This window comes from Apodemus sylvaticus, chromosome 22 (genome assembly GCF_947179515.1).
Source record: "Apodemus sylvaticus chromosome 22, mApoSyl1.1, whole genome shotgun sequence".
Classification (NCBI taxonomy): domain Eukaryota; kingdom Metazoa; phylum Chordata; class Mammalia; order Rodentia; family Muridae; genus Apodemus; species Apodemus sylvaticus.
Genome location: NC_067493.1, coordinates 31,318,274 through 31,330,670, shown reverse-complemented (window position 1 = coordinate 31,330,670; position 12,397 = coordinate 31,318,274). Strand labels below are relative to the sequence as shown.

The 12,397-nt window shown below is 45.2% G+C and overlaps 1 pseudogene; it reads right to left on the bottom strand.

Annotated features, from left to right (window-relative positions):
* LOC127672490 (paired immunoglobulin-like type 2 receptor beta) overlaps positions 1-12,319 on the bottom strand; it is a 34,087-nt pseudogene extending 21,768 nt beyond the window's left edge.
* Between the last annotated feature and the right edge of the window lie 78 nt (positions 12,320-12,397).

Here is a 12,397-nt window from a genome sequence, read left to right as displayed (position 1 = left end):
ATACTAAGTGAGGTAACCCAGACTCAAAAGGTGAATCATGGTATGCACTCACTAATAAGTGGTTATTAACCTAGAAAACTGGAATACCCAAAACATAATCCACACATCAAATGAGATACAAGAAGAAAGCAGGAGTGGTCCCTGGTTCTGGAAAGACTCAGTGAAACAGTATTTGGCAAAACCAGAACGGGGAACTGGGAAGGGGTGGGAGGGAGGACAGGGGAAGAGAAGGGGGCTTACGGGACTTTCGGGGAGGGGGGGGCTAGAAAAGGGGAAATCATTTGAAATGTAAATAAATTATATCAAATAAAAAAAAAAGACAAAAAAAAAAAAAAAAAAAAAAAGAAACAGAAAGCAGTAGAAGCCAATGAACTGGTGAACTGATGAAACATAGAAAAAGAAACAATGCCACACTGAAAATCCAGAATCAAATTATCCTGGGATATCTTCAGTTCCTATAGTCAAACACTGCTTTCCTCTGTACCTAAACTGCCAGGTAAACCTTTTAAAATGTGTTTTTAGTAGGCCACTATTAATAACTCAAAAGGTAAGCTCAGGTAGCACCTGAGACTTATGTAGTATAGTTTCCCTCATTTTTTAATAGCTCACTCACTTGTAGATCCATCAATATATTTAGTAAATACTTTGATCTATAACTTTCTTTTGTTATGTCACTATAAAATGTTAATGCAGCTAATTCCACATTAAAGCATGCTATTGAAGCATCCTTAATCCATGTCCCATGTCATGGTCACTTGCATTTGGCTCAGAATAAAGTGTTTTTATTAAAAAAAAAAAAAAAAAAAAAAAAAAAAGCAATATACAGCAAACCGGTAGCCAGCATCAAACTAAATGGAGAGAAACTTGAAGCAATCCCACTGAAATCAGGGACCAGACAAGGCTGCCCCCTTTCTCCTTATCTTTTCAATATTGTACTTGAGGTACTAGCTCGGGCAATTCGACAACATAAGGAGGTCAAAGGGATACAAATTGGAAAGGAAGAAGTCAAACTATCATTATTTGCAGACGACATGATCGTCTACCTAAGTGACCCAAAGAACTCCACTAGAGAGCTCCTACAGCTGATAAACAACTTCAGCAAAGTGGCAGGTTATAAAATCAACTCAAGCAAATCAGTGGCCTTCCTATACTCAAAGGATAAGCAGGCTGAGAAAGAAATTAGGGAAATGACCCCCTTCACAATAGCCACAAACAGTATAAAGTATCTTGGGGTGACTCTTACCAAACATGTAAAAGATCTGTATGACAAGAACTTCAAGACTCTGAAGAAGGAAATGGAAGAAGACCTCAAAAAATGGGAAAACCTCCCATGCTCATGGATCGGTAGAATCAATATAGTTAAAATGGCCATTTTGCCTAAAGCACTATACAGATTCAATGCAATACCCATCAAAATCCCAACTCAATTCTTCACAGAGTTAGAAAGAGCAATTATCAAATTCATCTGGAACAACAAAAAACCCAGGATAGCTAAAACTATTCTCAGCAACAAAAGAAAATCTGGGGTAATCAGTATCCCTGACCTCAAGCAATACTACAGAGCAATAGTGTTAAAAACTGCATGGTATTGGTACAGTGACAGGCAGGAGGATCAATGGAACAGGATTGAAGATCCAGAAATGAACCCACACACCTATGGCCACTTGATCCTCGACAAAGAGGCTGAAAACATCCAATGGAAAAAAGATAGCCTTTTCAACAAATGGTGCTGGTTCAACTGGAGGTCAGCATGCAGAAGAATGCGAATTGATCCATCCTTGTCTCCTTGTACTAAGCTCAAATCCAAATAGATCAAGGACCTCCACATAAAGCCAGACACTCTGAATCTAATAGAAAAGAAACTGGGGAAGACCCTTGAGGACATCGGTACAGGGAGAAAGTTTCTGAACAGAACACCAATAGCGTATGCTCTAAGAGCAAGAATTGACAAATGGGACCTCATAAAATTACAAAGTTTCTGTAAGGCAAAAGACACCATCAAGAGGACAAATCGGCAACCAACAAATTGGGAAAAGATCTTCACCAATCCTACATCAGATAGAGGGCTAATATCCAATATATATAAAGAACTCAAGAAGTTAGACTCCAGAAAACCAAACAACCCTATTAAAAAATGGGGTACAGAGTTAAACAAAGAATTCTCACCTGAAGAACTTCGGATGGCGGAGAAGCATCTTAAAAAATGCTCAACTTCATTAGTCATTAGGGAAATGCAAATCAAAACAACCCTAAGATTTCATCTTACACCAGTCAGAATGGCTAAGATTAAAAATTCAGGAGACAGCAGGTGTTGGAGAGGGTGTGGAGAAAGAGGAACACTCCTCCACTGCTGGTGGGGTTGCAAATTGGTACAACCACTCTGGAAAGCAGTCTGGCGGTTCCTCTGAAAACTGGGCACCTCTCTTCCAGAAGATCCTGCTATACCACTCCTGGGCATATACCCAGAAGACTCCCCACCATGTAATAAGGATACATGTTCTACTATGTTCATAGCAGCCCTATTTATAATTGCCAGATGCTGGAAAGAACCCAGGTATCCCTCAACAGAAGAGTGGATGCAAAAAATGTGGTATATCTACACAATGGAGTACTATTCAGCCATTAGAAACAATGAATTCATGAAATTCTTAGGCAAATGGATGGAGCTAGAGAATATCATACTAAGTGAGGTAACCCAGACTCAAAAGGGGAATCATGGTATGCACTCACTAATAAGCGGATATTAACCTAGAAAACTGGAATACCCAAAACATAATCCACACATCAAATGAAGTACAAGAAGAAAGGAGGAGTGGCCCCTGGTTCTGGAAAGACTCAGTGAAACAGTATTTGGCAAAACCAGAACGGGGAAGTGAGAAGGGGTGGGTGGGAGGACAGGGGAAGAGAAGGGGGCTTACGGGACTTTCGGGGAGTGGGGGGGGGCTAGAAAAGGGAAATCATTTGAAATGTAAATAAATTATATCGAATAAAAAACAAAAAAAAAAAAAAAAAAAAGAGAGTCACCCTACTGTTCCCACAATGAGGTGCCACCACCGTGCCGAGGGGCAGGAAGACATGATTGTGTCAGAGGAAGTGACGTCATTATCCCTGAGTGATGTACAGGGGCAACTTCCCATTTCCTTAGCTTTCCTGGCATCGGTCGCCCTGTCCACGCTTCCCTGAAGCTGTCTATGCAACCTGCCCTCTCTCTCATATCTGCCATCACCACAGTCCCCATGGTTCCCAGATCCCTTAACCCTAGCCAGGCTCTGCATGTCCTGCTGACACACTAAGTCCACTGTACTCTGAAAACCTGACCGCATAGAATCTTTGTGATAAATTAGTTTGGATGTAAAGTTCAGTTAGAAGAGGGGGCAGGTGAACCTTTTCCTTTGTCAGTAGAATCTTTTTTTTTTTTAATGGGGGTCTGGAATAGCTCAGGCTATGAAGCTGAGGGTGACCAGAAACACACAGTTTCTCCATGTGTTGGGATTGCAAGCAGACACCACCACTCCCCAGGACTGTTTCAGCTGAACTACACCTCAACTCCAAGCAGGGTCTTCAGGAGATGCCTTCCTAATCCAGGGGATAGCCATGCCTAAGTTCCATCTGGCTTTCCCCGACCACCACCTATGGGCTGTGAGAAGAAAGTTGCTTGATTGCCAAGTTATCCCAATACAAGCATACAGGGGTGTCACGGGCCAGATACTGGTCCCTGTCATCCCAATGCAAGCATACAGGGGTGCCATGGGCCAGATGCTGGTCCTTGGGAACAATTTCAGGGCAGACTCTGGGGGCCTCTACGTCTACTCTTGGGTTCCAACCTCACTGCTGCTACTGTCTGGCTCCTTAAACGGAAGAACTACACTTTTCCTTTCAGTGCCCTGAGCCAAGTTGAATCTCCCAAAAGGATCTCCTTCCTGGCCTGTGGCTTCTCTGAGGGATTTTGGGGACTCAGCATCCTGAACTGTTAATAATATTTCCTTAAGCTGAAAGACAGGGCCTGGGAGTCACCCACGGTCAAGGTACTGTTATGGGGGAGGAGGGACCTTTTGGAACACAAAGGTCTGGGGTTTTGATGATCAAAGACAGAGAAGTCTAAAGATGTAGCACCTGTTCCCAGAGTGCCCTGGGGCCATTCGCAGCCTTTCTGCCCACACAGAACAGCCCAGTCCTCAGAAAAGATCTTTAATCCACCCACTGTTCTCGTCCCATCCTGGCTTACACAGTCTTTTCTAGCTAGAGCATCACGGGAGCCTCTATCCCTTACTCTCTCCCCTCCCTTGGCTTTCTCTCCACAGGACTCAAAGTAGTGGTGGTGTGGGGTGTGAATCTTATCATGCCCTTATTTTACTTATAAACAAAAAGACACCACAAAGGACTTGCTGCAAAGCCAGATGCCCTGTGTTCATTTCCAGGGACTGACTCCCTAAAGCACCACAGCATGCATAGACACACACAGAAGATTGTGGAGCCACACAGAATAAAATACATACATGTGGGGACAGAGATAGCAAAGAGGTCATGAGTTTGTAGTGCTCTTCGAGAGCCCTGGAGCAGTGGCATATTTGGCCTTACTATTTTATTGGGTTCTTCTACCTCTACCTCCTTCACCCTTCTTTATTTCACCCTGATCCCTTCAGACGCCACCACTAGGTTGGAGAGAAGGAAGGTTAGAGTGGGAAGGGCTTGTGGACCTCTACAGGCTATTTCCTGCTGATTGGGGTCATCTGGTTTCCTGGGGCAAGTTCATTCTTCCTCACTGATATGTTTTGTAATGTGCTGCCGTGGTGTGGAAGGAGGGGATGTCTTGGTGGGCCCATGCTGTGCAATTCCCCCCTGTGGTACCAGCCATAAGACAGGTCTAATATGAAATGAAGTTTATTTAGGGTATGGGAAGTAGCTGTGGGGAAGGGAGTAGAGAAGAGAAAGAAGGAAAGAGAAAGAGAAAAAGGGATCTTGTGGAGAGAGGGGGTGGGGATGACAGAGAGAGGGGGGGAGGGAAGGAGAGAAGAAAGGGGGAGGGAGGGAGGTTGGGAAGGAGGGAGAAAGAGGGAGAGGGAGGGAGGAAGGGAGAGAGAGAGAGAGAGAGAGAGAGAGAGAGAGAGAGAGAGAGAGAGAGAGAGACAGTATTTGTATAGAGACTGACCCAAACAGTCTTTTTATATGTGAGCCAGGCTCCTACATGGCTACTGCTAGGTAATTGTTGGGCGGAGCCTAGAAGAAATGCTAGCAACTGTCAGAACATCCAGCAGTCCAGCAGTCCAGTAATAGCAAATACAACAGCAGTGGGGAGTGCCAGCTGCCACAGGTCCTCTCTGGACTCTCCCATTCATTCCCTTTCCAGAGTCCCCACAATTAAACTATGTGCAGCTGGCAAAAATCATGCCCCCAAGAGCACAAGACAATCATAGTTAACATCTGTAGCAGTCCCATAGCTCACATCTGGGATTAAAACACCAACATTCATATAACCTACCTGGTTATTTTAGAAGCAGAAGCTCTTCCTACAGGGAGTTTGGTTCCTTCTAGGCACTCGCTTTAGGTAGCTCACAAACCACCTGCCATTTGGCTCTGGGTCATCTGATGCTCTGGCACACCTGTGTTCATGTGCACCTTCTCACACAATGACACCCATATATACAGGCACATAACTTTTTTAAAAAAATTAAAAAGAAAAATAAGTGCATATAATAATAAAAAGATAAAGATACCTATGAATAATGATCAAATCCTCGGAACCCAGATAGGCCTGTTCTGAAACTCTCCCCCTGTCAAACCTCTATGGCTCAATCTAACATTTTCTTTCTGTCCTGGGACCAGATTAAGCCAATATCTGGGACAGGTCCATTTAGGAAACATGGGACCCTCGGCTCTAACCTAAGAGTCAGCTGGGAAAGACACTGAAATAATACAAGACAGGATTGTAAAAATGTATGAATATGGTCAGATGTAAAATGGAGCCGCTCTTGTCAATGTGCCAAAAGTAAACAAAGCTGAACGAAGCAGATTGTTTCAGAAAAAATGCCCGCTCAATCATAATGATTATGTGTAACTCAGCCAGGTCACAATCTTCCATGGAAATTTGTGAAGAAGTTTTAGTGGGTGGACGACATGGTCAATGATTAGGAGCACTGGCTGCTCTTGTGAAAGAGCTGGGTTTGGTTCCAGGAACCACACACAAGCTCATAGCCACCTGTAGCTCCTGTTCTGGGGGAGCTAGTGCCTTTTCTGGCTTCTGTGGGAATAGCACACATACAGTACAAACAGATACATTCACGCAAAACACTCATACACATAAAATAAAATAATGTTGAAAAACGAAAATGTTATAAGAGATATATGGACATATGAAAGGCCAGGATATACAAAAGCACAGTGAAGCTTATACATTTCAGTTTGTTGTGAATAAAATATTCTAAGTTTGAGCCTGCTCCCACATCCCTGCCTTTGGAGAACACAGGCAGTGCAGATGGGAACAGTTTTTGTTTGTTGCTTGTTTGTAGTTTTTCAAAATTGATTTCATAAAATCTTGGAATCATTTGTTCTTTGCATATGGGTGTTGTGCCTGCATATAGGTCTGTGTGCCCCATGTGCCCAGTGCCGGTGAAGGTCGGAAGGGGGCATCGTATCTCCTGGAACTAGAGTTTCAAACAGTTGTCAGCTACTGTGATGGTGTTGGGAATCGAACCTGGGTCCTCTGCACGAGCGGCAAGCTCTCTCAACTGCTGAGCCATCTCTCTAGCCCCCATAGGAGCAGTTTTAATGACCAAGGAAAAACTCAAGCTGATGTATGGTAGAAAAGAAGAGCCAGACACCTCCACAGAGAGGACAGGCAAGTGTGCTGATTTTAGTAAAGAGAAAAATGGCTATTTCTTTTACTGACTCCAAATGTATATATTTCCAGGAGTGGTATCCATGCCATATGAAGAAAATCAGAAGACCACAAGTGTGATGTGTTTTTCTTGAGCCTTTTTCTGTTTTGCACTACAGTTCATATACCAGAACCTGTACTTTGCTTCAGCCCTTGTTTGAAGAATCAGATGGCTTCATTTTTGTGCATTTTGTTTAGCCACAAGGGTAAGAAGTTTAGCCACAAGGGTAATACACATTTTGTTTAGCCACAAGGGTAATACACAGTTTGTAGAAGTCAGGGTTATCCAGCTTGGCAGCAAGCACCTTTTATCTACTGAGCCATCTTGTCTACCTCAGTTTTACTCCTCCCACCCATAGCTACACCTTGGTTATGCAGAGTGTAACCAGCTAGATCACCAGAGAAGGAAAGAATAGAAAATGGACAAAGAAAAGCAACGATGGTAAACCTGTGGAACACCAAGAAAAACCTCTGGCTTTGTTTGCTTTTAGTTGTTTTAAAAATCAAAAACTTTGGAGGCCAGGCTGGTGAACCATGTATTCGAGGTCTTGCATTAGCTTTGATCTGTCAGTGACATGACTGAAGCCACCTCATACCTCAAGACAGTTGTCCAGAAAAAGGTACCATTTGCTGTGTTCTCCTCCAGAAAAAGATGTTTTTGTCTCTTAATGATCAACTACGAGGTTTAGAGGCATTTGGAAAGTGACTCAGAAAGACACCGGTGATAAGAACCACTCATTGGAACCTACTTTCCATATTTACTGCACCTGGCAGCAGTCATAGTCTCAATGACCTTGGCAGCTGGACTTGTGTTTCCACTGAGCATCCCTGAAGTATCCACACAAACAGGCTGCCACCTGGGAGTCTGGCCAGTCATCTAAAGCAGTGTCTGTTCATCAGGTCCATATTGGAGGTAGCAGAAACAGGGAAGGAGCCTCAAAGTTGTTACTCAAATGGTCACAGGATTTGCCAGGTCAATTTCTAAAAGGAGACTGGCCCCTGGACAGGTTTTTCAAAAGAGAGAGACACCTGAGCTAGGCAGTGAAAAAATTAAAGAGTACTAGAGAAAGCCAGGCATGGTGGTACATGTCTATAATTACAGCAGGTCTCTAGACTTCTAGTACCTTCTCCCAGGCCTGCATCTGGGAGCTTCTTATTTTGGTGTTTAATTTGAGGTCTGTGCTGGAGGAGGTAGTGGACAGGAGGGATGGATAGATGAACAGGAGGTTCATCTCCAGTGAGCTTATGTGCTAGATAAAAGGCTCACAGGGTCTGCAGTGTGGGTTGTTCCAAGGAAGCTTCTGGTATTAGATGTTCCATGGGAGAAAGAAGGGTCAGCCTTAACCAAAATATATAAAGAACTCAAGAAACTAGACATCAACAAACCAAATAACCCAATTAAAAACTGGGGTACAAAGCTAAACAGAGGAATCACTAAAGACCAAGAAGCACTTAAAGAAAAAAAGTTCAGCATCCTTAGTCATCAGGCAAATGCAAATCAAAACAACTCTGAGATTCCATCTTACAATAGAATAGCTAAGATCAAAACCTCAAGCAACAGTTCATGCTGGGTAGGATATGGAGCAAGGGGAACATTCCTCTATGTGGATGGAAGTGCAAACTTGTACAGCCACTTTGGAAACCAATTTGGTGGTTTCTCAGAAAATTGGGAATAGATCTACCTCAAGACCTGGCTATACCAGACCACTACTACAAATATACCCAAAAGTAATGCCACCATACCACAAGGACACTTGCTCAATCATGTTCATAATAGCCAGAAACTGGAAACAAACTAGATGTCTCTCAAGTGAAGAATGGATTTTAAAAATGTGGTACATTTACATAATGGAGTATTACTTGGTTATTAAAAACAATGACATCATAAAATTTTCAGGCAAGTAGATAGAACTAGAAAAGATAGCTTGAGTGATGTAACCCAACAGAAAGACAAACGCAACAAGGAGCCTTGATTAAGTCTCATCAGAGAGACTTCACCCAGCAACTCTTGGAAGCTGATGCACAGACTCACATCCAAACACTGAGTGGAACTTGGGCAATCCTGTGGAAGAGGGGGAGGAAGGCTTGAGGGAGCCTGAGGGGTCAAGGACTCCACAAGAAAATCTACAGAGTCAACTGACCTGGGCCCCTGGGGGCTCATGGAGACTAACTGCCAGCCAGAGAGCATGCAGGAGACAGACTAGGCCCTCTACATATATGTAACATGCATGAGACAGACTAGGCCCTCTACATATATGTAACATGCATGAGACAGACTAGGCCCTCTACATATATGTAACATGTAGGAGACAGACCTAGGCCCTCTACACATATGTAACATGCATGAAACAGACCTAGGCCCTCTACACATATGTAGCAGTTGTTCAGCTGGATCTTCATGTGGGATTCTGAAAGCAAGAGCTGGGGCTGTCTCTGACTACATTGCCTGCCTTTGGGTTTCTTTGCCCTAACTGGACTGCCTTGTCTAGCGTCAGTGGTAAAGGATGTGCCTAGTCTTGCTGCAGGCTGATATGCTGGGGATGGCTGGTGTTTATGGGAGGACTCCCCTTTTCAGGGGAGAAAGGGAGAAGGGATGGATGGGGGAGGAGGGACAGGAGAGGGAGGGGCTGGGAAGAGAGGAGGGAATGGAAGCTGTGAACTGGATGTAAAGTGAATAAATAACTTAGTCAATAAAAGACAAAACAAACAAAACCAAGAAAATAGGTCAGCTACCACTACTATGAAAAGAAAGTCTGACCAATGTCGTGATGAATAGGCTAATTGTGCCAGTTTGGAACAAGAAGGGGGAGGACTTGGAAGTGCAGTGCAGTTGGATCTGAGGGCAGAGTAAGTGGCAAGGAAACATCTGAGACTTGAGGAAGAGAAAAGATAAGTTCGGAGGCCTGGGGAAAGGCAGAGGCAGGGGAGAGGAACCTGAAACAGGGTCAGAGCATAGAACCTGAGGTGTCTTCTAGGGGACAAGAAATCCAGGGGCATCAAAGCCTGAGCTGATGAGGCTCACTGTAGATAATGAATTCTGTCCCCTCGAATGACTACCATTCCTCATCCCCTCTCTCCGTGTGCTCAGATGAACTCGACAGAAGCACACAATCTGGCCCTTCCTCTGCAAGTTCACGATTCCAAGGAAGACAAATGTCTGACCCTGTGCCCAGTTCAGGTGACTAGGTTCTTGAAATACTTACGTATGGCAGGATGGTTGGGAGATACGTTCGCGTGGACGGTCTTCCATCTCCACAGAATCCTCGTGTGTGGATCTTCTGCCAACTTCTCCCTGCCCCACTCTTCTCTGGTGCAGTAACACTATTGACCACTGCATTAAACCCCCTTTCCGAGGCTTCCGCACCCCCACAATGCCTGTTCCCCAGGCTTAGCTCTAGGAGCCTAAAGAGTGTGCCTTGCAGCTGGGAGGAGACCAAAAGAAAAGAGATTTCCGTCCCCTGTTCCTCAGACTGGGACCCGCAGTCTTACTGCGTGCCAGGAGAGCAGCTGGAACAGCCCACACATGCCATCTGGCCAGAGACTTCCAGGACAAGCTTGACCAGGCCATAGCTTCCACTATGGACAGTCTTGAGTCCCTTCAACCTTCAACAACAGATAAACTTCCTAGTGGGAGTTGCTCTGGGCTTGAGGACTGCCCAGCAGTGAGAGGCCTGCATTGTGTTGGGAAAGGAATGCTGTTTCTAGGTTAACAAATCTGGTAGAACAAGACATACAAATGCTCGTCTCCACTGGGAATCCCCAAGCATGCTATGTGTTTAGCACCCCAACCTCATGGTACTCAAACCCCCTTGTGGCTTGGCTGCTTCTCCTCCTTGGCCCTGTACTGGCCATCAGAGCTCTCCTCCTGGCACCCCGCCCCATCCAATTTTTAAAACAGCAGATATAAGTAGCATTTCAACAATCACTGCCAACTGGGTTCTAGCTCAGTTCCAAACTGTTCCCAACATAGAGGCTGAGGGTGACTATGACACCTCTCCATTATAAATAAAACAGGGAGAGATGTTGGGAAACCTTGCTACCTAAAGTCAAAGTCTACCATGTCCAGATAGCTCGCTCATCTGAGCTTGAGCTCAAAACAGGGGACTCCCTTTTTCCAGCATGGGTTCCCCTTCTCTGACCTTGTCAGTGGCAGCTTCTGGACGGTGGCTGGGAATGGTCCAGTTTCCCATCCCAGCATAGGGCAGGGCTATGAATTCTAGGTCACCCTGCCCTGACTCACAGCTACTTTGAGGTTATCCCCTTGTCAATGACTTCTAGGATTCTCATGCTATGGCCCTGTGGGGACCATCTGGCCCCTCAGCAGTGGGGCTAGTCGTCACCTGTAGGGACAAGACCACTCGCAAGGTTTCCAGGGGTGCATGTGGAAACCCCTGCCCACCAGGAATGCTTATACTCAGTTTTTCCCTTAAGAGACCTCTTAATTCTCTGCCCTGTCCAGGTTCCCAAGTTTCTCTGTCTTTCAGGCTTGGTTCAAGGGCATTGAAGCCTAAACAGGCTGAACAACAGCTCAGCCTCCCTGTTTGCAATCTTCATGCTCCTAAGGCTTCCTCAGCCTCTGGATGTACCCCACAAGCAAGGGGAGCCTCTCACATGCTCAAGTTATGTGGTTTCCCATGCTAGAGTGACCCAGGAATCCAAACCCAGGGTCCTTACGACTCACTAGGCCCTTACTCATTTCGTCTCCTCTGCGGATGGTGCAGGAGCCCAGGGTGCTTGTCTCCTGCAGAGGAGTGCAGCTCCTAGCTAGAACAATTTCAGGTGGATGAGCCTGTATTCAACGCCTGTGTCTGCAAGGCCTCTCTGCCTGCCTCTGTGGAGAGAATCTCTTGCACTGTATGAAAGCATCACCTGTCTATAAAAATGCTGTTAGCCTATTAGCTTAGGCAGGAAATAAGGAGGTGGACGTTCCAGTACAGAAACAGGAATTCTGAGATAGAGTCAAGTGTGGGAGGAGTCACCCTGGGGACTCTAAGGACAGATGTCTAGTGCTAGCAGAGGTAGCCAGCCATGTGGTTTACAAAGAATAGAACAAATAGGTTGTGAAATTATGAGATAATCGACAAACAGGCCCAAGTTTTGGCCTAGGCATTTGTAAATATATTGAAATCTCAGAGCTGTTCTTCTGGAAGCTTGAGGCCAAGAGGGAAAACACGAGCTAACAGAAAACACCCCATGACATGCCTCTGAGTGGCCAGTAGTCCATCTACCTGATCATAAAAGGAGAGTCGGAGGAACAAGTGTGGGAGTTGGAAGGGGCCTCCATGTTCCCTCTCCCCCTCTGCTTCTGAACATCAGTTCCAGGGGGTTCCAGGGCTCCAGCCCAGCTACACAGAGAGTCCATCAGGAGGAGGCCAGGTTCAATAACAGGGATTGGAGGCCCAGGAGAGCTGGGACTTCTTATGTCCCTCAGCAAGACCCACAGGTTCTGGGTCTCAGTTCCAGTGTCTTTTGGCTCTAACCTTGTTCCTTTCTCCTAAGGGACTGAATCTACCTTTAACATTC